Here is a 27,884-nt window from a genome sequence, read left to right as displayed (position 1 = left end):
GCTGGAGTGCCTGTGCACTCAACAAGACAACAAGATCCAATAGCTGGAAGCTGAACGAAAAAAAAAACAAGCTGGAAATGAAGTGCAAATGTTTACCAGTGAGGGTAATTGAACAGTTGAACAGCTTAGCAAAGGACATAATAGTTTCTCTGTCACTTGAAGTCTTTAAATTAAGATTAGATATCTTTCTAACAGATACACGTTAGCTTACCCAAAAGCTATTGAGCTCAATATGGAAAGCACTGAGTGAATTTTTTTAAATTTCTGATATGGAAATGGTCACACTAGAAGATCATGATGATCTTTTCTGACCTTAACATTTATGTATCTGTACTACTTATGGCAATGATGTGAAAAAGAAAGTGCTTAAGACATACAGTAGATTTCTATGACAACATTTTCTTTAAGCCGTGCTTGTAGTAAATATGTTGAAGACCATATGCATTTGGGAGTAGCCAGAACCTAACACATTAACCCAGAATCTTTACTAATCTATATAGAGTAAGATAAGAAAAACTTACACTGTTGTCGTAGTGCTTGTTGTATATTCGAGTTGACTGTGTAATGTCATTAAGGACAGTTGTATTGTTAGTTGCCTGTTTTTTAACAGCTCACTGCTTTTTTACCTTTACACTCGTAAACAGGATATATTTTTGTACAGACTTTAGCTGACTCCTAATTTTGCCTTGCTATGAGGAATGAAACCTCACAACTGTGAGGAAAACCTCTTCTCCTTCAGGTTCCCATCCTCAGCTACACCCTGCAGCAATACACTCACAATATTGTGTCTAGCTGTAATCATATGCAGTCATTTCCAATCAGAGTGGCTACATGTGGAAATAACAACAGACCAATGTATCGTGGTGAGGAAATGTCAGACCACATTAAGCTGTCTGAGAAGAAAAAGAAAGAGGTTCACAGCATGATTAAGGAAGTTAAAACCATACTGGACACCTGAAAATATCAGGGAACAAGAGGTAGACGATGAAAAGCCTGAAAAAAATATGAAGTGTAAAAATGAATCAGGATTACTAGACTAACAAATGCTATATAATAGCAAAGGGAATAAAATAAAGAATATAGCATTTAAAAATATCATGACCTAGAACAAGCAGGTGTTAGTCCCTGGTTATGTAACTCTGATAACACAGAACCTGGAATGCTGTGTTCACCTGAATCCTAAAAAAAAGGATAGATAAGCTGAAGGGACTTGAAAGAAGAGCAACCACATTTCTGAAAGTGCAGAGGAAAATTCATTTTTAAGAAAACTAAAAGAAAAAAACAAATTCCTTGGTTAAAGATACTAGAAGTTATGAGATAGGATAAATTCTGCCCCAGCTTACATTCTCGTACACAGCTCCTGGGCCCTGTTACTCCATTTCTACACTTACAAAAGGAATGGAAGGGGTAACAAAAATGACTGCTGGGCATGCTTGGGGCTATCCGGCTCCTAGTGAAGCCTCAAGGCAGCTGTAACTTAGGTTATGCTTTCCATTGCCTCCAGGTACCCTCAGAAGAAGAGAACAACTGGTGTGCTAGTCATTCCAAATGCTATTCATTCTTGATCACTTCTCGCAGGCAGGTGACTGGAAGAAGTGTCTGGGTAGAACACTTCATGCCCATTCTGCATTGTCCAAACATTTACTGTGGTTATAACAGTGGCCCACTTTTCTCATTCCAAGGTCCTTTTATATGGACCTTTGTGTACATGAAAAGCAAGTCCCTTGAATTCAGTGAGGCTGCATGGGTATAAAGGAGGGAACATTTGCCCTTCCTAGGGATAACAATATAAGGTTAAACCCAGCCCTGGTTGAGGACTGAGGCTGTGGAGTAAGCAGGTGAGGCAAATAGCAGCCAGTTAGGGCCCAGCTGGGATAGTATAAATACAGGCTCCTGGAGAGGGGAAAAAAAGATTCTTACTCCATCTGTGTAGCAGGAGGGGCCTGGCTCTTGAGTAAGCTAGAGAGGGTACCTGAGGCAGAGCAGGGCTCAGCAGCTCTGGCCAGGCAAACCAAGGCCATACTAAGGCCTTGCTTTCAAGGCCTGAGTGTATTACTAGGGCTGTAGGGGGAGAGGAGGCAGTCAGCCAGGATAGGAAAAGGCAGCAGGTCCAATCCCTTGCCAATAATGAGTGGCCATTTCAGACTGCAGCTTGCCCCTGGGACAAGGGTGACTGACTTGATGACTGGCTGTGGGTCTCTGAGGCAAAGTGGGTATACGGGGCTGGGTTCCCTTGGAGAGGAGAACCCCAAGGTATGGGGGCATTGGTGCAGGCCAGTACCACCAGGAAAGGGCACTGTGGACCAGGAGGGACATGGGGCCTGAACCAGTGCAGAAGACAAGTATCAGAGGGCGAGACAATGGCCAGCAGAAGACTAAAGAGCTAATTCCCGAGGAGACCAACGGGAGACACTGAGGTGTTGAGTCCTGACCCATTCAGTTGCATAAAAACAGAAAGGATGGAAAGAAATTATTTGAGGATACAAGTGTGCCTTACTTGGAATACAGAGTTAAAATTAAGACAGGGAAATTTTAGGCTGCATATCAGGGAAATCTTCCTGACTGTGAGATACATTGGAGTGATTCCCAAGGAAGTGCTTGGGACATTTAAAACTAGATTGAAGAGAGAATGAGAAAATACACTGCAGGGAACAATCCTGCAGTGGCAAGGCAATGAACTAGATGACCTAATAGCTCTCTTATGTTTCTAATTTCTATGAGTCTATGATTCTAAATATAAATTCAGAAGCCAACAAGAGGCAATGAGACAGCAGGGGCATTGAGGAACATGAGTGGAAAGTTTGTGACAGATGAGGTTGATTCTGCTGCAGGCCTAAATGAATTCCTCACCTCATTATTCATAAAAGAAGGAGAAGGTAACATCTCTGAGACTGAGAGACATTCTCCTGGAGGGGAAAGTAAAATGTTAAAAGCCTTTGCCATTGCAATGGAGAAAATAATAAGGCAATTAGGATGGTTGCATTTGACAAAGCACTGGGCTAAGATGAGTTGTAACCCAGAATCCTGAAGGAAGCAGTGAAGGAAATAGGAAAGCCTTTAGCAGATTTTTGACAGCCCACTAAGGAGAACTGTGATACTCAAGGACTAAAGGGGTGCTAAGGCTACACCCAGATCAATTAAAAAGCCAAGTCAAGATTCAAGGAATAAGACCCCATTGAGAGGAAGAGATTGGAAATATTTTAAGGAGTCACATTAAAAACATTGTATAATTTAGTACAGGAAGAATCATGAGAGATTTGCATTAATATTTTAGCATATTATTGGAGTAGTAGACAAGGATGAAAAGCCTCAGCTCATTTGCAATTTTCAATGAAATATATTATGGAATAGAAATTATGATACAAAGTGCAGGGTGGGTTGGTTGGGGTAAACATTCTAAAACCTGCTGCATTGCACTGGATGTCCTTTTAAAAATGCAGAAGAATAATTAATATAGGAGTAGCATCAAAGAAAAGACCTATAGACAAACCTTGTGGTTTGTTTAGATGAGTACCAATATTACCTGAGGATATGTGGGGAGCTTGTTTAGAATTGGAAGATTGGGCCAAAAGAAATCTGATAAGGTTCCACAGGGACGAGTGCAGAGTCCTGCATTTGGGACAGAAGAATCCTAAGCACTGGCATATTAGGGTTCATTAGGAGAAGCACTGCCAGCAGATCTAGAGAAGTGTTTATTCTCCTTTATTCTGCCTCCCCCCACCTCATTACAGAAAGGATGGGGACTCCCAGCAGAGGGCCACAAAAATGATTAAGGGGCTGGAACACATGACTTAAGAGGAGTGGCTGAGTGATTTGGGCTTCTTTGGTCTACAGAAGAGAAGAGTGAGGGGGGATTTGATAGCAGTCTTTAACTACCTGAAGGGGGATTCCAAAGAGAATGGAGCAAGGCTGTTCTCAGTTGTGACAGATGACAGAATGAGGAGCGGTGGTCTCAAGTTGAAGTCGAGAAAATCTAGGCTGGATATTAGGAAAAACTATTTTATTAGCAGGGTTGTGAAGTACTGGAATGGGTTACCTAGGGAGGTGATAGAATCTCCACCCCTAGAAGTTTTTAAGTCCCAACTTGACAAAGCCCTGGCTGGGATGATTTACTTGGGTTGGTCCTGCTTTGGGCAGGGGGTTGGACTCAGTGATCTCCTGAGGTCTCTTCCAACCCTATGATTATGTGATTCTATGATTTGGCTTGTGTAGTATTTTACACTTCACAGAACAAAAGTGAATATTTGCAGGCCCCCAGGAACTTTCAAAAGGCTACATTCTGAAATGAAAATTGAAGTGAACCAGGTCCCAACAGTGTGACTAAAAGCACAATTTGACCTAGAACTTTCTTCAAACACACAGGATACATACATATGTGCCACACTGACTGAAGTCAATGAGAGTTGTGTATATAGATCTGAAGGCACAATTTTCCCCAATACTTCAGTTTCAAAAAAGTGGCTTTCCCTGGCTCACTTGTCTATTTTCAGCTTTATGGCATCAGTAGTAGAAACCTCTGAGAAAAGATTAAAAGGATTAAAGTACCACATAGCTTGGCTACTAGAGGGACTTGAAACCACCTGCAAATGTTTGAAAAGTACAAGGGCATAGGAAGGAAAGAAATTACTTAGCTGTTACAAAAGAGCATAACTAGAAATGTTGGGCCAAAGTTTAAAAAGGAGAATTTAGGATACATTTCAGAGAAATGTTTGAGACAGTGAGATTATCTGTATTCTTTAATTGCTTTTTGTATAGTATGCTCAATGCATGAGGCCCATTACAAAAATGTGGAATCTTTCAATCCAAAGCTGAGTCCCTTGAGTTAAGGGTATGGTGAAGGGGGGAAACAGGTAGCAGTAGTAGGCTGTTGTCCTCTATTTGAATCAGTTTCAACAGGGAAATAAGACACTTCCTTTCCTATTGGATTTCACAGCTATTTGATGACTGAAATTATGAGACTGAGATTCCTGAAAAAGGGAGTACTCTCACATTTACAGAAAAAGATGTGGGAAACTAACTGTCAATTCTGGTGCCGGAACTAACGAGGCTAATTGAGTAGTCTGGAAGTGTCCCATACTTAGCTTTTGATGTCAATTGGGTGTTGAATATAAGGAAAGCAGGTTTTATAATGTGCCATCCATTTCACGTCTTTGTTCAAGCCAATAGAGTCAGTGTCAAGTTTGCATATAAAGGCCAATTCCACTTCCGCTCTGTAGTTGTCTTGTGGTTTTCCTTTTTAAAAGAATGACTGCTTTAAAATCCATTCGTGAGTGCCCAGGAAGGTTAATATGTTCCCCGTATAGCTTACCATTTCTCATATCTGACTTGTGTTCATTTATCCTTTGTCACAGAGGCTGTTCAGTTTGGACAATATACATGGCAGAGAGGCATTGCAGGCACTTGAAGCTCAACACAGACCAAAAAGATGGGGCTTGTCCCAATGTGATTACAATCTAACTAGGTTTCTGTAAGATGGTCTTCTGATCTTAACCTAGTGTAAAAAATATGCTATAGATGCACATGGTGCTCTAAAAAAGACAAATGACTATGCAAAATGTAAAACATGTTTTGCCCCAAAGAGTTTGCTATCTAATGATACAAAGAAAATGCAGTTAAAAAAAACAGAGTGCAATGTAGCTTTCCCTTTGTACCTTCCTTCTCTATTACATTTAGTCATGGCTGCTGTTTTGGTAAGAATAACTTCTCATATACAATAAGAGAACATCAGAGATCTATAGAGATAAGTTACGCCTCGTTACATTTTCAATACCTTGATCCCTCAGAGACTGTCTTTTATTTTCTTAAATTGCCCTAGTGTTTAAGTTCAACAGTATTTCCTGGTTGGTCACTTCATAAATTTATGTTCCTTTGAAAAGAAAAGTATTTCCTCATTCTCCTCCAAATGTATTTTTCTTTTAATTTTCACTTTTACTCCCTGTGCCCTATTATCTTTGCATGGCTGAAAATACTAATGTAGCTTGACAGTCACTTTCCCATTTAGATTTTAAATTCCCTCCTTGCTGTCCTGAATTCTAGGCTATGGTAGATTTAAGGTTTGGGGTTTTTTTAAATCTGGCATTCATGTCATAGTTCATTTCTCATTTAGTATTAGAATTGGTTTCTGTATCCCTGTTTTGGAGCATTACAATATTTTTATACCACAGTGGCCAGAAGCCACGTTAATGGTTCTGAAATGGACACAACAGAATTACAGTATTTCATACAAGTATATTCTTTCACAGTATTTCATACAAGTATATTATTTCATTTTTGTTACATGCCTGACAATTGTGGACAACAATTGTGTCCATTTCCTGTAGAGGTAATCTGAAGTACATGTTAAACACTTGCATTTTTTATGAAGTTTTATTTTGTACAGTTGTGCAAAAAAGGCACTGACCTATGAATATGTATTTTTCTTGATGTTATTTTACGATAGCACTCTAGCCCTATGTGGTGCCTTAACACTAGTAAAACCAAAAGGGATGTGATGAAGTAAGAATTATCTGTAATATTTGTGTGGGTTCTGTGTGTGATAGAGACCTGGGCATGCTTTATGAATATTAAGACAATAGCCAAATCTTGTGGATAAATTGAGGATGATGAGCCATGAAAAAAGGCAAATGTGATCGTAGGATGTATCAGGCAAGGGTGTTTCCAGTAGAGTGTGGAAGCATTAATGCCACTATGCAAGGCACTGATAAGACCTTATCTGGAATACTGTTTACAAATCTGGTCACCTCTATTCAAGAAAGACGAAATCAGCCTGGAATAGGTACAGAAAAAGGCTACTAGGATGATCAGGAATATGGAGACTGTGCCTTATGAGAGGAGGCTAAACAGCTTGAATTGTTTAGCCTAGCAAAATGGAGGCTGAGAGGTGATATGATTGTTCTCCATAAGTATATCGGGGCAGATGGTAAACACTAGGGAGGGAGACTAACAATTCTAACTAAAGGACAATATTAGCATAAGAAGAAATGGGTATAGTCAAATCATGAATACATTGAGAGTATGTCTAGACTACAGGCTTTTGTTGACACAAGTTTTGTTGATGGATACTGTCGACAAAGCTTCTGTCAACAAAGAGCATCTAGACTACATCCAATTCTGATGACAAAGCAAGTCGCTTTGTTGACATGACAGTGTAGACACAAAGGACAGTGTAGATGCAAAAATGCCTTCTGTCGACAGAACTCTGTCAACAAAATGCATTATTCATCATAGAATGAGGTTAACAGCCATCGACAAAACTGTGAGTTCTGTCGACGTTATGTCAACAGAACTCAGTGGCAGTGTAGATGCAGGTATAGTTTTGTCAACAAAAGTTCACTTTTGTTGACAAAACCCCGTAGTCTAGACACTCCCTTAGACTGGAAATTAGAAGGTTTCTAACCAAAAGAGAATGAGGTTCTGGAAAAGCATTCCAATGGGAAAGAAGTTGTTTTCCCACTCAACAAATATTATGATGGTTCTTGATCAATTAATGAAAGAGATTATATGATGAATAGCAGTGGCCTGGATTTAGGATTGGAAGGGACTTTCTGGATCCCAATATCCTATATTCCTGGGTTCTTAATACTGCCTTCTACCAAGGCTTTCTTAAAATGAAAAGAATTTAATTAATGTAATTCTCTGCTTCAAGAGCTATTAAAATGCACCCCAAAATGTAGATCCACTACTGATATACCGCATGAACATTGTAGCTGATAGGCCATGTCCAATAGATACATTTTCATCCGTTATTTGAAAGGAGAGGGAGCCTCAATAATAAAAAGAGACATTTATATGGTGTGTATAAATGTACATTACATCCACAACTTGATTTGCTCTCTTGTTAATTAAAATGAACTTAAAAGTCTTTATGGATAAAGGGAACATTTAGGTGGAACTCTAGTCCTTTCTGAGAAGAAGTCACCTCTTTCTACTTATCTTTTAAATTTGTGATGTTGGACTTTGCAAGTGGTCTTGTGACCGTGTCTTGATTTGTTTCGTAACTTGTTTCCTGGTGCAAGGAATGACAGTAGCATGTTGCAGTAATATCGTAATTGCCCAGTTGGCTTTATCTTTTTCAAAATCCCAACACTCAATTATATTTTTAAAAAGTTGCTTATAAAAGGTGAGGGAGATTCCATTGACATAGTAAGTCAGCAGATGTGGCTGTTTTTCATCTGAGGTCAGTTGAATGGGTTTTTCATTCGTTCTTAAATGTAAATTTAGTATTTGATGAAAGGTACCAGACTAGGTCTTCAACTAATCTGCAGAACAGAGTGAGAAATTAATGTTCCCTTGTCCCTTCCTCTTCTCCCACCCACCACAGTATTCCAAATTAACTCTGGAAGATCCATTTCTGCAAGTGAGATGGTAACTCTATTACATGCCTAACTACACCCTTATGGAAAAGTCCTGTAGAACCTATTTTTCTACATTTTGTTAATTATATCTCCCATATACAATTAGGTACAATAATGAGGAAAGGATATCATTCGTTATTATATTTTGTGCCTGTTTAGAAAACTTTCGGTAGCATTATTTGATTTCATCCCTCTTAAATTTTGTTCCATTTTGTAATTATAATTAAATATTCCTTGTTCTAGAAAAAGAGGCTATCTCTATAGTTCTGTGGTTAGGGCAAGCACCTGAGCCATGAGACATCTAGATTCAATTCCCTTGTCCAAATCAGGTAGCACAGGAATTTATACAGATGTCTCCTACATTCCTGGTGGACGGATCTCTGGGCTACAGACTATATTAAAGTATAGTCTCTCTTTGTAAGAAGTCAATGTTAGTCTAGCCCCAGGAGAGGTTTCTTAGTTGAGGATTCCACCCTCATAATTATACTACAACTAAATACCTCACCCCAACAAGTGCAAACCCAAAAGTGCAAGTCCATAAGTAGTCACTAGATTGCTTATAAGTTGTCACATACAGTGCTGAGTGTTTGAATCACAGGTTGCAACAAAGGGTACTCATGTATTGCTGTGTGATCGAAAATATGGCAACATTTTTTGAGTAACAAAACTGGATTTCCCAAAACTTTTTAAAAACCATCACAGAATTCAGAGAAAGCATCTATCTAAAACATAACATTTTTTTTAAAGTTAAGTATTTTAAAATGTCTTCAAAATATCTCCCTAAAGTACAGTAAAATCTGTACACAAAGGCATAGCAAATGCATTAATTTTATGGGAGATTTTATTGGCTTTAATGCAGTATACATATAAATAGGCTGTGACAAGCTATACAGACATTTCACTGTGCCATATGACATATTTTATTTTTTTATTACTTCTGACATGTCAACAGATTTGATGAGAAGATTTTTCAGTAAGCACAGCTGCTAGCAATTTGGATAATGATAGTCCATCACCATTTTTTGTATGTACAAAAAGAGGGAGTGAATATTCATGCAACACAGAGACAGTGTCATTTCAATTTTCAAACCACTTCCAAACTGTACAGGGTCAGGACAAAATTAGTATTTTAGATACTGGCTTTAGCTGAGCAAAAGAAGAAAGTGATCTATAGTATCGAATATATATATTAGTCTCTAAGGCTACGTCTACACTGGCCCCTTTTCCGGAAGGGGCATGTAAATTTCATGAGTCGTAGTAGGGAAATGCGCGGGGGATTTAAATATCCCCCGCGGCATTTAAATAAAAATGTCCGCCGCTTTTTTCCGGCTTTTAGAAAAGCCGGAAAAGAGCGTCTACACTGGCCCCGATCCTCCGGAAAAAGTGCCCTTTTCCGGAGGATCTTTGAAGTAGGAATAAGATCCTCCGGAAAAGGGCACTTTTTCCGGAGGATCGGGGCCAGTGTAGACGCTCTTTTCCGGCTTTTTTAAAAGCCGGAAAAAAGCGGCGGACATTTTTATTTAAATGCCGCGGGGGATATTTAAATCCCCCGCGCATTTCCCTACTACGACTCATGAAATTTACATGCCCCTTCCCGAAAAGGGGCCAGTGTAGACGAGCCCTAAGGGTATGTCTACACTGCACTGCTATTTCAGAATACTGGAGGTATCTCAAAATAGCTACCCCGTGTCTACACAAGCCGTCTGTTATTTTGAAATATTTTTTGAAATAACAGGCGTGCTATTTCGCCATTCCAGTAAACCTTGTTGTGTGAAGGTTAAGGGATGGCTCAAAAAATGCGTTATTTTGAAATCTGGCACTATATAGATGCGCCAAATTTCAAAATAAGCTATTTTGAAATAGATTCGAGATAAGACACACAATTTGCATAGCGCAAATTGTGTATCTTATTTTGAGTTTAGAGTGCTGGGTAGATGCACCATAAGGGCATGTCTACACTAGGAAATTATTTTGAAATAACAGAATTTGAAATAACTCCCAAAATAACAAAATTGAAATAGCATGTCCCCACTATGGGGGATCCTCAAAATTAGTCCAAGGCAGGCTCCATTAATGTGGATGGGCTATCTCAACTTAGACCCCCAGGAAGCATTGGGGAGTAATTCCTTTAAATTATTCTGCGGAGTAGTTATTTTGAAATAGCAGAAGTGGCGCATACACACTAATGCTATTTCTAAATAACTACTTTGAAATAAGCATTATTTCCCAAGGAAAGCAGGCGTACAGATTTTGAAATAAGAGGCTCCTTATTTTGAAATAACGGGCTTGGTACTGTGGTCTTCAAACTATTAGGTGGGGTTTATTTCGAAATAACTGCCTAGTGTAGACCAGGGCTAAGGTGCCACACGACTACTCATTGTTTTTAAAGTTACAGACTAACATGGCTACCTCTCTGAGACTTTTAAAAGGAGAAAGACTTATTTTTGTATCTTGGCAAATTTTTCAGTTCACTGTTGTCATAATATTTTATAAAAATAAGTAGATATCCTCAGATACCCTATCTTAATGGAAATTTATCCTGGTCAACATAGTTATTCATAGTATATTTTCCATCTCTCCTTCTCCCTGTTTCTCACTCCTTCAAATCTCCACTTTCAAGACCAATGATGTGCTTGTATGATCACTGCTAGTGGCTGCTGGCTAGAAAAGTAGCCAAGTAAGCCAGTGTTCTCTGTCTCTCTTCATTAGTCTACAGTGAATGTTTAAGCGCAGGACTCTGTCTCTCTCCTTACCAGTGCGTGGTAAATTTTGAGGGCTTACAGTACGAAAATTTGAATATTTATGATAGTACTCCTCATTAGTAAAAAAGTATGTTTGGGTTTCCCATGGTTCAACTGAATTACCTCTGCCTGTTTTAAAAGATAACTGTTTCTTTAGACAATAGGCTAATGGAACTTATATCTAGTTAAAAGTTCCTCAAGAAGTCCCACTTTTCTCATTGCATGTGTAGGGAGAATATTGCACATTTCTATCATCTCAGAAAATGGCATAACCTTTACAAATAGACCATGCTTCAGGGGGACACCTTCATGAACATGAATGGACTCAACAAATCAGAGGCTGACCCATGGTTCCCTTACAGAACATAGAGAGGAAACTTTCTTCATGACTTTAATCCTTCCTTCCAGTAATGAGATCAATAGTGCAGTGAAGTCATCCAGTTCCTCTTGCCACGCACTGCATGAGTGAGATCATACACAGAGACAATTCACTGTGGCTACGTCTAGACTGGCCACAAATTCCGGAAAAGGGATGCAAATCAGGTAAGTCAGCATAGGGAAATCCGCGGGGGATTTAAATATCCCCCACGGATTTAAATAAACATGTCCGCCGGAAAAAAAGCGGCGGACATGTTTATTTAAATCCGCAGGGGATATTTAAATCCCCCATGGATTTCCCTATGCTGACTTACCTGATTTGCATCCCTTTTCCGGAATTTGTGGCCAGTCTAGACGTAGCCAATGAGATTTTCAACAGTGTCAAATGGAATATAAAAGACTGAATGGAGAAGGTGTCAAACTCAATGCCAAGGACTTCCTGTGATCTGCTACCCAGACAATTAAATTCTCTGATTCAGATTGCTTCCACCCATTTCTGTCTCTATACATTACCTCTCTCTGCGGAAGACATATATGACCTACCTTTTGAGTACCTGTTTTCATATATGCCTCAGGCAAAGGTGTTTCTCAAGCAAAAATTTCTTAAGTGTCTTTGCTGCATGTAAAAGCATCATAGATTATTGGTCGATAAATGTTGGCCATTTTGTCTGGTTTAATCCAACTTGATGTCAACTATACCGCTAGCATGGACCACTTATCTTGGGTATTCAGTTCCACTATTTGAACTTGTGTTGTTCTTGTATGCATTTGGAGTACTTTTTTTTATTGCCTAACCCACAAAGTCTTCTTAAGAAAGTTACTTTGCCATGGCAGCCATTCGCTTATTCTCCCTTTGACTTAGCAAGGTTACTTATTAGAACCTGTTAGAACCTCAGACCCACTTACCACATGTAACTTACATGCCAGCCACTGTTGCCCTCACACATCACCTCTGAATAAAGAATCAACATGAATGGAGTTCAAGTATCAGTGCATTCCCTTTAGGCTCCCTCTAGACTTATTTAGACTCACCTCTGAATTTGGTCTTGTGTTTCAGAAAATAAACTACAGCTGCTGTGGGAGTATACCCTGAGCTACCTGGGTGAAAAGTTCAAGTGAGCTGTGAAATGATTGATTAAGCAAATTATAAAAACAGCTGAAAAAAGGCCAGTGGAGCAGGAATGTAAGAATTTTACCTGCATAGAAATACAGCAGACTGGAGCATATTAAGGGGAACAAATGAGAGGAGATATGTGGAGACTAACTTTCAAAGATGCCAGTATGGATTTTTCAGAGTGACCCTTAACACTGCTACAGGCACACCTAAGATGCTGCTCACTTTTCAACATATTACAAGTACACTGAAAATTCGCTGAGTTGGACACCTCTGCTGCTCTGCACAGCTACAAACAGAATCCTGGCCTTATCCAGATTTCTGATAAAGTTAGATGGTGCCTACTAAACCAGTTTTTTAACTGATAGATCTCAAGAGTTTTAAGCCTCTTTTTCTCCACAGCATTTATCTCATAGAGGCTACATCGTCAGAGCAGGAGACTTAATGGGAAATTGGGGTTCTGCTGCTGAATCGATGGCTGGTTCAATATGTGATCTCAGCAGACCACCCTGACTGTGAAATAGAAATGATACTTACTCCTTTTGTTAAGCTCCTTGAGGTTCTCAAAGAAAATGATGGGATGTGTCATCAGCCACAGGGAAACCACGGTTGTGCAGAGAAAATGTATGTCGGTCAGATCACTTCTTGTGGTTCAAATCATACCTGCCTTCCCCTTGGCTAAAATTGTTTCTGTAAACAACAGAAGATATTTTGCTTTTTTTAAATCTACAAACCTGGCTAATAATTAGAATGAAATTTGCTGGCTAATGGTGATGTCCAGAGAAAGGGAATTGTATTAATAGTAATGGTAATAAGAGCCACATGAACATCACCACGTTAGCTGATGGAGAACTGTTTGAGACTTTTGAACAATTTACTTAAATCTTTGGCGCTTGATCACATCCCCTGATTTGAGACCCTTGCATATCTAAAGAAAATCTTTGTTAGGTGTTCTTTACTGAAAAGCATATTCCAATGCTTAAAAGTTCATTAAGATGCTGCTTTCAACATTGTCCTTCCACTGAGATACCTAAATGGCTTTGAAAAAAGAGTAAACAGTGAGTGGGCAAAATTTGAAGATGATGCAAAACTACTCAACATAAGTAAGTCCAAAGCAGGCTGCAAAGAGTCTCAAAGGGATTTCACAAACCTGGGTGACCGTGCAACAAAATGGCAGATGAATTTTAATGTTGATAAATACAAAGTAAAGTGCATTGGAAAACAAAATTATGCAAACAAAATGATGGAGTCTAAATTAGCCGTTTCTACTCAAAATACATCTTGGAGTCATTGTGGAGAGTTCTCTGAAAACATCCACTCGATGTACAGCAGCAGTTTAAAAAAAAACCACACCAATAAACAACCATAGTAGCACACTGAGAATCATTAAGAAAGGGAAAATATTGTATCATGGAAAATAAGCTATTTTGAAATAGATTTGAAATAAGATACACAATTTTCACACCCACAGTGTTAGCTCTTAGAAAATTGTTGAGGTAAAAACAAAATTATTTGTATCTCATAAAATCTGGCAGGCAACATAGTTTTTGGATCGTAGAGCTGCAACAACCAGTTGTGTCAATTTATTTCTGCCTTTGGGGCTGATGGTGGACTTGGAATCATATGGTTAATTTGCTGTGCACAGCTACAGCTCTACCATACAGAGACTCATACAGGATGTTTCTTAGCCAAGAAAATTATTGACAATAGACCTTATTTCCTTGTCCTACATTAAAGGGTTTCATATACCCTGCTGCTGAATAACAAGGAGTTACAGTTGTTTGACCACTTCTTGGGATGTGTGCCTAATTTAACTCTATCTTGGTCACCATTTAAATTCTTCAATCTGTCTCATAGAACCAATTTTGACACCCCCGACATGGCTTTTATGGGTTTCCAATGCATCAACTACAATGCAGCTTGTCTTTTTGGCAGCCACCACCAACTGTGAATTCTCAGCCTGCCTCTCCATCAGTATGTCACGTCAATACAAGATAGAGTAACTGACTATAGCTGGCAAATATTGCCAATGTTGTTAAGCTGGCACAGAGAAGGGACTTCCTGAAGAAGAGAAGGTTTCCGAGTTTTTTTTTGTTTTGTTTTGTTTGGTGCTGAGAGTTTTTTTTTTGTTTGTTTTTGGGTTTTTTTGCAATATTACGTTGTCTGCTCATCTAAATTTATAATCACAAGGAACCTATATCCAGCAGCAAGACTTTGACCAGCATGTGAGCAGACTACATGCTGCTCCAACAGATGTATATGAATGTAGACAGCCAAGTGATTGCATGTGCATCAGTTCTGAATACTGGAAACATAATTCTCAGCTGAAATGGCTACATGGAGTTCATTTGCCTCTGGTTTAAGGGATTTGATATTGTTTTATCACCTTTCAGCTGGGAAAAGTGGACAGTTCAGGATGGAGAGCAGTAGTGACAGTGTTGTTGCAGCAAAGCCCAGAGTTAATAATGAGGATGATGCAAATTAATAATACTTTGCACTTATATAGCATTTTGAGTGTTCAGAGTACTTTACAAACCTCTAATTAAGCATTAGCTAATTAAAAGTGACTTTGAAAAAGGCAGGGGCATGTATGAATTTAAAATGTGCCTTTTTTGATGATGACACAAAATAAGAGGAGGGAAGAATGCACCAAGGCACAGAGCATACACAATTTTTTTTTTTTGAATATTTGAAGATTATGGTCAGATAATTGGTGTATGCTGTTCAGCACAAAGGAATGTGAAGTAATGAGAGAAGGAAGGATCCAAACTATCCACAGAGCTTATAACCTAAAATGAAGCACACAATACCAACCAAGAAAAAAGTCTTTGGACATGATCATGAAAAATGTTTGACACTAATACAAGAGGCTTTGGGATTTACACTGTGTGTGTGTGTGTGTGTGTGTGTGTGTGTGTGTGTGTGTGTGTGTGTGTAAATAATCAGTGTCTTTTTTGTGTAAATAGAGCAGTAATAAAACTAAATTAAAATGTGAACCAAATTTTGTACTAATTTACCTGCTGGGCAATCTTCATTACAGTTCATGTAAGTCATTGGCTTTAATTTTACCCCTTATTAATAGTGAGTATAGGTCCAAAGGAATTCAAGTCCTTTGTTATAGACCAGGATCATGACCACAGATATTACTGGTGTCAACACTTATGGGTAGGGTTGCCAGGTGTCTGGTTTTCACCCAGACTGTCCATTATTCGAGCCCCCTGTCCAATAAAAAAAACAGAGAAAAAATTATGTATCTAATAGTCTGGTATTTCCTGTTTCCCTTGGATGGAAGCCCGGTGGGAACAATTTTCCCGCCACATCTGGCGGGAGAGTGAGGCGCTCAGGGACATTTAAAGCCACAGCTTGCCCCTCCCCCCTTTTTTTCTCAATAACTTTGGTCTCCCCCCTCCTTTTTTTTCCCCCGGTGGGTTTTTTGCAGGAGGGGCGGGGAGTGTTCAGTGTTTTTTGCTAAACCATCTGGCAACCCTAGTGACAGGCTTTCTGCATCAAAGCCACTCATTCATCTCCCACTGAAGTCTTCCATGTGACCAGTTTCCCATGTTCAAAAAAGATTCATTCATACTACAATATATGTAAAGAAGAGATGCTATATGATCAGGGTACTGCATAGCCTATCTTATGAGAGGAGCCTAAAAGAGCTAGCAAATCAAAGGCTGAGAGTGGATATTCTTGCTCTTTATTTAGACAGCAAGGGTATGTCTACTACCACCCTAGTTTGAACTAGGGTGGTAATGTAGGCAACCGGCATTGCAAATGAAGCCCGGGATTTGAATTTCCTGGACTTAATTTGCATATTGCCGGGCGCCGCCGTTTTTGGAACGAGGAGTAACGGTAGTTCGGAATAGGAAGCCTAATCCGAACTACCTAGTCCATGCCGCGTGTAGCCGCGGGGCACGGAGTCCACACTAGCGGACATTTAAAAACAGCGGCGCCCGGCAATATGCAAATGAAGCCCGAGAAATTCAAATCCCGGGCTTCATTTGCAACTCCGGTTGCCTACATTACCACCCTAGTTCGAACTAGGGTGGTAGTGTAGACATACCCCAAGAGGGTAAATTTTAGGGAGGGTAAACAGCTATCTAAGTTGAAGGACAAAATTGACAGAAGAAAAATAGGTATAAATTTGCTATAAATAAATATAGGTTTTTAACCACCAGAAGAGTGAGATTGTGGAACAGTCTTTCCATAGGAGTAGTGGGGGCAATCAACCTAACACGTTATAAGCTAGAGCTTGATAAATTTATGAAAGTGACTATATGATGGGGTTGCCCTTAATTAGTAAAGGACTGGACTTACTGTCCCTTCCACTCACATATCCTGTGTTTCTAAGTCAATGGGAATATTTCCATTGACTTTAATTAAATGTAATGGATTGGGTTCCATCAGGCTGTCTGCTTCCTTAGCCAAAGGAGTAACTGTTACCTTTTTGCAAGACTCTTGCCTTCCGCAGGTCTGAGGAAGACATGATCAAAAGTCAGCATGTTGAGCCATCAAATATTACAGTTAACTAACAAATATGTAAATTGATATGCAAGTTCAGTTCAGTGTCTAGGCCCAGCCAGGATAATAAACTTAAGAAACCCCTGCTTATGTAATCAAGCTCTTTAGAGCACTGTTTCTTAACCAGTGGTACAAGTACCCTTAGGGTTACTCGAGAGAAGTCTGAGGGGTACATCAACACAACTGAAATGTGGAGAAAACTGAATTTTTGTTTTAAGTTTTACAGCATTTTATTATTTTTGTATTTTTTACACCCAAAAATTTCATTGCCCACTCAGGTATGATTAAGATGTTTAAACAAATGTGTTGCAATGATAGAAAAAAATGTTGTGTGTCTGAAAACTGAAGTTACTGGGGGTACTTATATATATATATGTAGTCCCCGTACTAAAGGGGCCTCTGTTTTTTCTGGAAAGACTCTGTGTGCTGCAATCCAGACTATAATTCCCATGAATCCTTCGGAAAAACAGGAAGGAAGGACTCTCCTGTGTGGGAGAGGGGAGGCTCTCCATGTGCATGAAGAAAGAGGCCTAGCAGTCTGGGACTCTGCCTTGGAGATTGGAACCGAAGGAGAGCCAGGCTGCTGTGGAGGAGTTTGCATCAGTCCAGGGGCTGTTGAAGTGCAGCTACAGACTGGGACTAGATGCCTGTTGGAACTGGGATCTAGCAGGCTGCTTCTGATAGGCACAGCATGAGGCAGTAAGTTTTGGGCCTTGTTGGGAAAGTGCTGCCTGGGACAGAACTGCTGTCTAGCTTGGTCCGAATCTCCACTACAGCTGCAACATCAGCGCGCCAGCGCAAGCAAGAGTCTGGGACTGAGAGTCTAGGGGTGTGCACACGCTGGGGTGGGATCACTGTTGTCAGTACAAATGTTAGCTATATAAGCTTCATTTAGTGTTGTGTGTTTTGTTAATGCTATTCATTGCTAATCTGTTAACCCCTGTTTATTTAAATTAATTAAAGATTGTCAATTTTAAAGTATTCTATTAGATGTATATGATTTGTAGTTGTTCTGGAATTAGATCCAGATTATAGATGGAATGAGTGTGTTCCTGGAGGGTCTCAAGGCACACTAGTAAGTGTGTACAAGGCCAGCCAGGTGGAGGCACCGCCATTGTGCATTCATTACGAGCAAGGGACTGCAGGAAGGGGGTGGAAAGAGTGTTTTCCCCAAATTAAATACCATCATTACTGAGGTGCTCAGGATCTCATTTTGGGTTAAAACCATCAGGTGCCCAGGCACACCCGTGAGTGTGACCTGCTCCCGAGTAACCCGGGGAGGAAAAAGGGGGTTACGTGTGTGTGTGTATGTATATATTTATTTATTTATTTATTTATTTAAAGGGGTATTAAAAAGAGGTTTGGTTTCCAAAGAGGTTTGGTTTTGGGGGAGGGGTGCAGCATATCCAATGAGTTTTGGCTTGATCAACTCTACTTACTATAAAAATACAATAAGGAGTTCTGTGGCTCCTTAAAGACTAACAGATTTATTTGGGCATAAGCATAAGCCCACATAAATCTGTTAGTCTTTCAGGTGCCATGGGACTCCTCATTTTTTTGTAGATACAGACTAACACGGCTCTCCCTCTGAGACTTATTATAAAACAGACATTCTTAAGAATGAAAAGGCACAGCACATGGCTTACAGTAAGGGAAAAATAAGATATCATGGCAGTATATATGATTCTTGAAAGGACAGATTAACCAGTAAGCTGATTAGAATAGCTTTTTTTTTTTTTTTGAAAAGCTGTCCATCGTGTTCCCTTTGGGGAGGAGCCTAGCTTTCCCAAGAAGAAACATAGGCACAAAGATAGTGAGGTAAAAATCAGGACAGCGAGCAATGAAAGTAACTGAATCCAGTTTTAACCAAATCAATCTCAATGGACATGACTAAAGAAAACATAATTTGGCCCCATTAGGGGAAGGGAGCTCACTGTTGCGAAAGATAAAAATGTGACCTTGTGCCAATTTTCTTATTCTAATCTCCATTCATCTCATACTTCTGCTGATCATCTTACACTCCCAGTCATGCATGGCAATGAAAGAATTAGTATTCCACAGAGAGCTGTTTGGTGTCATGTGAGTTCTTTGACAGTTGAAAGTAATGTGCAGGCATTGTCACAACAGCTGGCAGAATTGTCATCTCTGCCAGACTCAGTTTCTCTTCAGCATCAGTATGTTTCAGTATGGCTACATCTAGACTGCACACCTTTTTCAACAGAGGCTTTATTGACAGATACTGCCGACAAAGCCTCGGTTGAAAAGAGGGTCTAGATTAAATTATTCAGATTGAAAAATCTATATGCTTTTTCGAAAAAGAGCATCCAGACTGCCAGACGCTCTGTCGAAAAAAGAAGGTATCCAGAAATGCTTCTGGTAGGGCGTGGGGGCAGCCTTTATTTCCAGGTGCTGCTGCCTGCCCTTTGCAGAGACGCATGCTTAAAGGGATCCCCCTGGACAGCTGTTGCTCTGCTCCTGCTTCTGGCTTGCCTACCTCCAAGGGGGAAAGCAAAGCTGCTGCAGAATTTTGCTCTGGTTGCCCTGCTTTCTCGGACATCACAGCAGTTTATTTTCTGGGTTTTTTTTTTATTTTCACTGGTTTTGGCCATGGACCTTGAGCTGACCCTGGGCAGGCAATGGCCCCACACTGCCATACTGCAACTTCTGCTGCATCTCCATGACTCTGTCATGAATCTCCTGCCCCATATGGATCCGGACCACACTGAGGAGACCCTCCTCCCGGATGCAGGAGCTCTGTCCTTGCTCCCAAACTTTTGTGGGGATAGGCAGATTTGGAGGCACGAGACGAGTTCGGACCAGCGTTCAGATGAGTTCAAAGGCCACATTCCTGGAGCTTCGTGTCTGGCTCGCCCCTGCTCTGGAACTCCAGGACCCACCTGCGGCCCGCCATCACCCTGCAGAAATGGGTTGCGATTGCCCTGTGGAAGCTGACCACCCCTGACAGCTACCGCTCTGTGGGACACCAGTTTAGCGTGGGAAGGTCTACCATCCTAGTGGACCTCTTGATGGAGGTAAGTCACTGTCGGGGGACAGGCCCTGCTGAGTGGGGGGGTTGAAAAAGGGGGATGGACAACATTGCCAGGTTTGCCGCCCTTGGCTTCCCGAACTGTAGAGGAGCCCTCGATGAGGGATACATCGCAATCCGTGCACCGTTCCATTGAGCAGCCCAGTTTATAAACAGGAAGGGCTAATATTCCATGTTGCTGCAAGCTCTCATCAACCACCAGGGACACTTTATGGACTTTTGTGTCAGGTGGTTGGGGCGGGCACATGATGCCTGCATATTCTGGAACTCCTACCTGTATCGCAGGTTGCAGGCAGGAACATTTTTCCCCAAGCGGCACCTCACACTCAGGGATGTGCAGATGCCAGTGTGCATAGTGGCCGACGTGGCCTACCCCCTGATGTCGTGGCTCATGAAGCCCTACACCGGCCACCTGGATGCAAGCAAGAAGAGTTTCAACATGCATCTTAGCCAGGCTTGCATCCAGGTGGAATGTGCCTTTGGCCGGCTGAAAGGGAGGATCCGTTGCCTCCTCACACACCTAGAGATAGGCAACTGCAATATCCTGGAGGCAGTGGCCGTATGTTGCGTTATAACCCGGTGGAGAGGAAAGGGGAGGTCTTGCTGCCGGGGTAGGGAACAGGTCCTGATGGTGAGAAGAGGCAATTTCACCAGCCCCGGATGGCTGCCATCCACCAGGCTCACCAGGCTGGTGTCCAAATCTGAGAGGCCCTGAGCAAGAGATTCTCAGAAGGAGCCCACTGACTCTCCCCATGGGGGGGTTGGCCTGGCACACCCCTCTCTTCCCCTCCACAACCCTCACTCTCTTCCCATTAAGAAGACATATTTCTTATAAAAAGCCTGTTTTCTTTGTAAACAGAAATTTGTTTTATTAGAAACACTAGCAGTAAAGAAAATGTGTGAACTATTCAACAAAACTTTCTCTTTTTACTGTTCAACTGTTAATAAACAAAGTAAATCTGTCAGTCAAAAATAAAGATTTTGTAACGTAACAGAAATGTCCTTTAACTGAAGTAGCAGGGGACTGAAAACCTGGAGGGGGGCTGAAAACCTGGAGAGGGAAGGGAACTCAATTAGGCCGCTGCTTCCCTGATTGCAGGGTTCTGCCACCTTCCTGAACCCTGGCATTGCCACGGCCTTGGGATCAGGTGGAGCGAGATCCAGTCTTGGCCTGGGCAGGAGGGGGGGCAGCTGTTGGGCCTGTGATGGTTCGGGAGCAGGAGGGACTGGGGGGAAAGAGGGGTCTGGAGGAGCAGGAGGGGCTGGGGGGAAGCAGGGGCTAGAGGAGCAGGGGAGGCAGGAGCCTGGCATGCTGGAGGAGCGGTGCCCATGACAGGGCCAGGCAAACCGAGGACCTCCCGCATTGTGGCACAGATGTCAGTGCACTGCTGGACCAGCTCATCCAGCAGCCTGGTGCACTACTCGGCTTCTGCCTCCATCCTTTACTGGAGGGTCCTGTTGAGGTCCTGCAGAGCCACTATGTGCTCCCTCAGCAGGTCCGTGTAGACACGCCAGTGCCTGTGGGTGCCACGGGTCTGTAGCTAGACAGGAACTTTCCTTGTAACATCTATTTTTGCTTGCCTGGAGCATACAGGGCACACAGAGCAGAAGGCCCAGGCTGTGTGACCGTGAATGGCTGTAAACAGAGATACGCCAATTGCTGACTAAGAGGCTGCCAAGGAGTGCCCTTGACTCAAACCCATATTGATACGAACACACATCCATCCACGGGGGGAGGAATCTCTCGCCCAGTAAAAAAAAAATGTCTAGTATTCACAATTTAGTTATCTCTCTTGCAAGTGTAAATTAACTTGAAACTTGCTTGTAAGAACTGGCATCACAAAACGGACCAGTACAATTCGGCATCTTAGATAAGAAAGAAGATACGGGCCTCCAGGGGTATAAAGATAGGTCCAGCAGCGCATTTTCTCTGAGTGTCAATCTACCATCTATCTGCTGGTCGGGTTAGGTATTTGATCTCCCGAGGTTCCAAGGGGACGCCCACCTCGTATTCGTCTTTCCTAGGAATTGAGAGACCGGCCCTGGCCTGACACGCTGGAGTCGAGAGGCACAGAAAGGGGTAAAAATTGTACCTGGATGTGGTCCTTTGCTTAAGTATATATATACATAGTGTTAGAGCTCTTTAAAGATTAAGCTGTCACTTGGTACCATTATTTCTATTTTCTATCTTTATTTTCTTTGTAACCATTTTTAAAATCTGTATTTGTTAGCATTTAAGAAATAGAGCAATAGCCATTGTAACCATATGCTTTTATAAGTCTTTTAATAAACCTGTAACTGTTTAAGCTTTAACCTGACTCCTTCAGTTGCTGTAACAGAACCAAGCACAATTTAAAAGAACTTCAGCCGGTCATAAAGGGACAGACATAGGGAGAGCTTGGGCGTTTGGATCTGTGTCACTCCCAGGTGACAAGATCCGTTAGGGCACCTTTCCAGCCTTTCCCAGGCTGCCCGCTGCGAAGGAACTTTGTGTTCTAGCAGTTAAAATCTAAAGTGTAATAAGCTCTTCCTATATAACGGGGCATCTGTTGGCCTGCTGGCCACCCTCTGCGACGGGACCCCGGTCCTAGCAGTAAAGACACGGACGTTAAACCTTTTCTCGGAAGCATACACACACACTCTGCCCTGACCGTCGGCTGACAGGGTCCGGGATGGTGGTGGGTCGGGTGTGGTGCTCCCCTGTTGGCTGTGGAGGAAAAGAGGAGAAGATAATCACTGTCTCTGTGCACCCCTGCTGTTTCTGAGGGCATGCTGTGGCTGTCAGGGGCTCTCCTTTGGATAGGAGACTCAGGGGTGTTACATGTGACACCACAAGTGAGTTGGGCAGCGGCCTGAAAGCCTCACAGGGGCCCCACAGTGGCAATGAGACTAGATGGCCTCCCACACTGTCGACAAAGCTTCTGTCGACAAAAGCCTGTAGTCTAGACGTACCCCTATAGAGAAATGGGGTCCCATGGTTCTAGACACAATACAGATGTACAGAAAGGGCACGTCTATACAGCAGCATTATTCTGGAATAATGGATGTTCTTCCAAAATAACTCTGCAAGTGTTATAATATTGAAATAACAGGTGTGTTATTCTGGATTCTGTAACCCTCATTCTATGAGGAATAGTACCTATTCCAAAATAGCTATTTTGGAATAGTGCGTAAGTAGACAGCACAGCTGGAGTTATTTCAAAATAAGTGGTCCCCTGGCAATACCACAGGTGCCCTGCTGGCCGCTCTGTCTACACTCATCAGAACTCTACAGCTTCTCTTCCACTGCAGCCCTTAAAGCTGCAGGCAGACAGTAAAGGGCTTGTGGCATGAAGCAGACTTCGCTCAAATTGTGTCACACAGAAGGACCCTGAACAGACTTCCCTGATGCCATGGCTGAGCCCACCGCTCCAGCTGAGTCCCCCACACCTGCCAGCACTGCCACAGGCAGCTTCCAGGACCTCAAGAGGAGAACACCCTCCTGGCCTGGTGCAGAGATCCTGTATCTCCTTGAGATCTAGGTTAGGGAGGAAAACCAACGGGATCACCACATGAGACGCAGGAATGAGGACACTTATGGGTCACAAGGATCACATGCACACCCTGGAGAAGGTGCGCATGAAGTTCAAAGAAGTGTGCCAGGCTTACACAAAGGCCAGGGAGCCCAGCACCTGCTCAGGGGCTGCACCTTAGACCTGCCCCAACTATCAGCAACTCCATTGCATCCTGAGAGGGGGGACAGTCTCATCCTGCACTCCTTGTTGTGGACTCTAGGCTGGAGATGCCTATTGTTGCTCTCCTGGGAGGCAGAGCCAGTGAGGAGGAGAAGGAGAAGGAACCAGACAAGGCCAGCACCATCTCCATGCCTACCAGCCAGGACCTCATGCTCTCCCTGCAGCTGGTACCCCTCCCCAAGGATGTCTCCCGGGCATCATCCAAAGTGAGGGAAGGCCCATCAGGTGAGTGCCATTACTTTCCCTAGATACACACGGGTGGAGGTGGCAGGCAGCAAGGGGCTGCTGCGTGATCCTCACTCGGTCTTCTCGGCCTGGGGATCGTGCAGCAGCCTGTGCACTTGGGCACACGTGGAGTGCCAGTCTGCGGCACAGCGCCCCAGAAGGCTACACATGTGCTCAGGCTCATAGGAGAGGCCTGTCTTGCTCCCAACACCATGATGGGACACCCTTCTACCACAAGCCACCATTAGAAGGAGGCTGGGGACATGGAGACACACACACACAAACACTCAGGAGTGCTGCACATGGCATCCGCTCCCAGGGACACTGCAGCAAGGTGCAGGAGTGTGTGTCTCTCATACATACCTCCCCCCATCACTCTGCCCTCCTCTCCTCCAGCGGCCAGGGATACAAGTTCTTGCCCTGTGGGACGCTGCCACTGCTGGACCCAGCATATATGCAGCACGGAGGGAAGGTGAGCCACCCCATGGCCCCCTCCCATCCGTAGGCTCCTTGTCTGGCCGGCACATTCCCAGACCTCCTTGTTCCCAGGATGTGGGGATTGCAAGGCTCCCCCTTGTGACATCTGTGCCCCTGCAGGAAAGAGCCAACTGTCTAGGCCTTAGGTGGCCTTGCCCAAAGCACATAACCTTTGTCTGACCCGAGGCCTTTCGGTCTCAACTCAGATAAAGACTAGGCCTCATGCACGGTGTCCCCCAGGATGACTTCCCTTCTCCTTGTTCTACACAGCTGGACCTGCTGTGAGAGAGGAGCGGTTGACACCTCTCATGCCATCCTCCCAACCCCGTATGATCCGCCAGTGCCAGAGAGCCCACAAGGACCTCCAAAGGGAGCATATTACTGCCCTGCAAGCCCTGCAGCACTCCGTGGACCATCAGGACTGGAGAAGAACCTCCAGCTGTGCCACGACACTTGGCGGGAGCTGCTGCAGCAGGGCTGATCTATGTGTGCGGCGTTCCACACAGTCATCAGCCACCTGGTGGCTGATCCCACGACGGCTCACTCACACAGCTCCAGAAAGGTGTCTTTCCACACCCAGAAATTCTGGAGCCACTTCTGGTCATCCACTGTTCCAGGATGATCTGGTTCCACCAGTTGGAGTTGGTGGCCAGTTGCCAGAAAGGCAGTGCTTGATGTGCAGGGGAGGGTGGGTGAGGTCATGCTGCATGGGCAGCACCTGGAGAGAGGTGAGGAATTGCACCACAAGGAGCTGGGATCCTGTTTTTGCAGGGCCAGGAAGGCAGCCCACAAAGACTGCAGCAGGAGGTGTACTAAGACATATAAGAACTATTGACTGCTTGGAAGCAGGTCTGGCTCCATAGCTTGAGAGCTGAGGTGTCCGCAAGGGCTACTACACAGGGAAAGAAAAGGCTTTGCTGTCCCTCAACGAAGTAGGCAAAGGAGAAGAGCCTAAGACATGGCAGTGCAGGGAGGTCGAGCCTCAGACAGCCTCAGGCAGCAGCGCCAGGACGAGAATGCTGCCCTGCCTGAAGTGCTTCCGGGTGGCCTTAAATGCAAATCAGCATCCTCTGTGTGTGGACATTCTATTTCAAAATAGCTCAGTGCTATTTTGATTGGCATTTGCTGTGTAGACTTGCTATTTCGAAATAAGCCAGTTCAGAGTTTCTATTCCCAAATAGCTTATTGCAAAACAAATGTGCAGAGTAGATGTGCCCAAAGAGATTCTAGGTTCCAATAGTGCTGGAATTTTAGAGTGGGGTTGCTAAGCTATGTCCCCCCACACTCTTAGTCTGCACCCCTCACTGCCCCAGGCTGGGGCCAGAGCTGGGGACTGCTTCAAAGAACAGAGGCAGGGGAGGAGGGAGGGATCACCAGGACTCAGGAGGCCAGTGACAGGATCTCAGATGAGGGACCGGTGGCAGAGACCCTTGGTCCTGCAGTAGAGCCCTCAGGTTCAGGGCTGCAGCCAGGACCTTGGGTGATAGAGGAGCAGCATGGGCAGCAGAGCAGTTCCCAGATACTGGCTGGTGGCCAGGAATCCAGCTCATGGCCACATTGTATGCAAAGCATGTGTAAGCGGGGGAATGGTCCCGCTATTGTGGAGAACTTTCCTGGCTTCTATACACCCCGGTGAAATGAACCAGCGAAAGGATCTGAGTCCCCGCTCCCACTTCCTTTACCCCACGGCTCCCCTGATCCTGAGGGCTCCCCCTCCACTCTCCTGAGTAGCAGAGCCCTTGAAACCCCAACAAGGCTGGGCCCAGGTTTCCTGGGGCTTAATCCCTGACCTTGTAGTCACTAGGGGCAGGAGTTAGGGTGTCCCCACTCCGAGGTGCTCTCTTTACACTGCAGGCCTTCTTGGCCCAGTGATCATTTCATCAGGTTCAAAGCAAATACAATTTATTAAACATCAACTGATTAAAGAGAATAGAATAATAAACAATGAGAATGGTTAAATGAGAACACACAGCCCTGCTCTGTAGCACAGGGACATCAACACAGCAGTCTGCAGAGTGTAAGGACAGTCCACAGTCTCTTCCTTAGAGGCCCTGGATGTGCTGCAGGGGGGGGCTGCAGGCTGGACACGCTTGCATTGGCAGTGACCACACAGCCTCAGTCTCTAAGTGGCCAGACCCCTCTCCCAGTCCAGAGCCTTTCCCCACACTTTGCAGGTCCCAGTAGCTCACCACATCCAGCTGCAGGCTGTGCTGCTTGGCCAGTTCCAGCTCCTTGTGTTGCTTCTCTGTTCCTTTTGGCTTTCTGAGCACTGCCAGTCTGCTGCTCAACACAGGGTCTGCACTGCTTGGCCTGTCTGTGTCTGGTTCTGTCGCTGCAGGACTTCTTCTTGTTCTCCTCTTTCAGCTCTCTGTCTTTGCAGGACCTCTTCTGCACACAGCTGGCTCTGCTCTTTCAGCTCCCTGTTTGCTCAGAGAGAGCCAGAACAATCCCCACTTACAACCTGTCAGTCAGGCTGAGCTGGAGTGTTGACTGCTTTCCATTGTCTCTGGGGTCTGTCAGTCTCATGAACCCTTCTCCTTCTGAAGCTGGTAAACCAAAAAACTCCCACAGAGTTTTAGTAAGGGGTAACAGTCCCCTTACACATGGGGGTGCAACCACACACCCCTCTCTGCCGCATCCCTACTTTACATGTTAATGGTAGGTTCTCCATTCAGTGTTTCCCTCATACCACCTGATTTTCTGCAGTTTGTGAACTTTCACCCACTCCAGTTTGATGATTTGGGATTTGTCTTCTGTGATTAGTTGGCTTCTCTTTCTTTTTGGCCCTTCCTCTCTCTGGAGTTCTTGTGGGAAAGCCCGCCTTCCTGCAGAAATCAAATAGACTGGAATTTACTCTGGGGCATGATTTTCTATAAGATGTCCAGTGAACACCATTTTCCTGACCATTTATCCCTACTCTTAATGCACTTCTGAATTGCTCCTCACAAATGGTTGGTCTTAAATATATTTTGGCTCCTACATCTTTTTGACAGCACAGCCAATCTGAATCTTTGGGGTTGGCCCTTTTGGCCTTTTTCCCCGAATTCATTTGTTACCAGAACTTAAGTTTCTGATAAAAAAAAATACTATTAAAGATTTAAAAAAACAGAATTCTCAAGAGAACTGGATGGTTTTAACTATGTTTATCAAACTGACTATTTTAATATTGTTTAATATTTAGCAATTTCCAAAAACAACAAGCAAAGAATATTAGTGTGCTTTTCTACAGACATATAAACTGTCTACAGCCTGTGCTCAGTCATAGACCCGGAAGTTGAAAGGAGCACAACACTG

General features: G+C 43.3%; 1 long non-coding RNA gene across 1 annotated transcript in view; it reads right to left on the bottom strand.

The window, feature by feature from the left end:
• The window catches only part of LOC112545058 (uncharacterized), a 100,976-nt gene that overhangs the window by 24,445 nt on the left and 48,647 nt on the right, over window positions 1-27,884 (bottom strand). Inside the window, exon 3 of the long non-coding RNA XR_003088462.2 lies at window positions 13,125-13,277. This is a non-coding gene — a long non-coding RNA (uncharacterized LOC112545058). The remainder of the gene's footprint in view (window positions 1-13,124; window positions 13,278-27,884) is intronic.

Source organism: Pelodiscus sinensis, chromosome 3 (assembly GCF_049634645.1).
Source record: "Pelodiscus sinensis isolate JC-2024 chromosome 3, ASM4963464v1, whole genome shotgun sequence".
Taxonomy (NCBI): Eukaryota; Metazoa; Chordata; order Testudines; family Trionychidae; genus Pelodiscus; species Pelodiscus sinensis.
The sequence above is the reverse complement of the archived record's forward strand: the minus strand, read 5'-3'. Positions and strand labels throughout refer to the sequence as shown.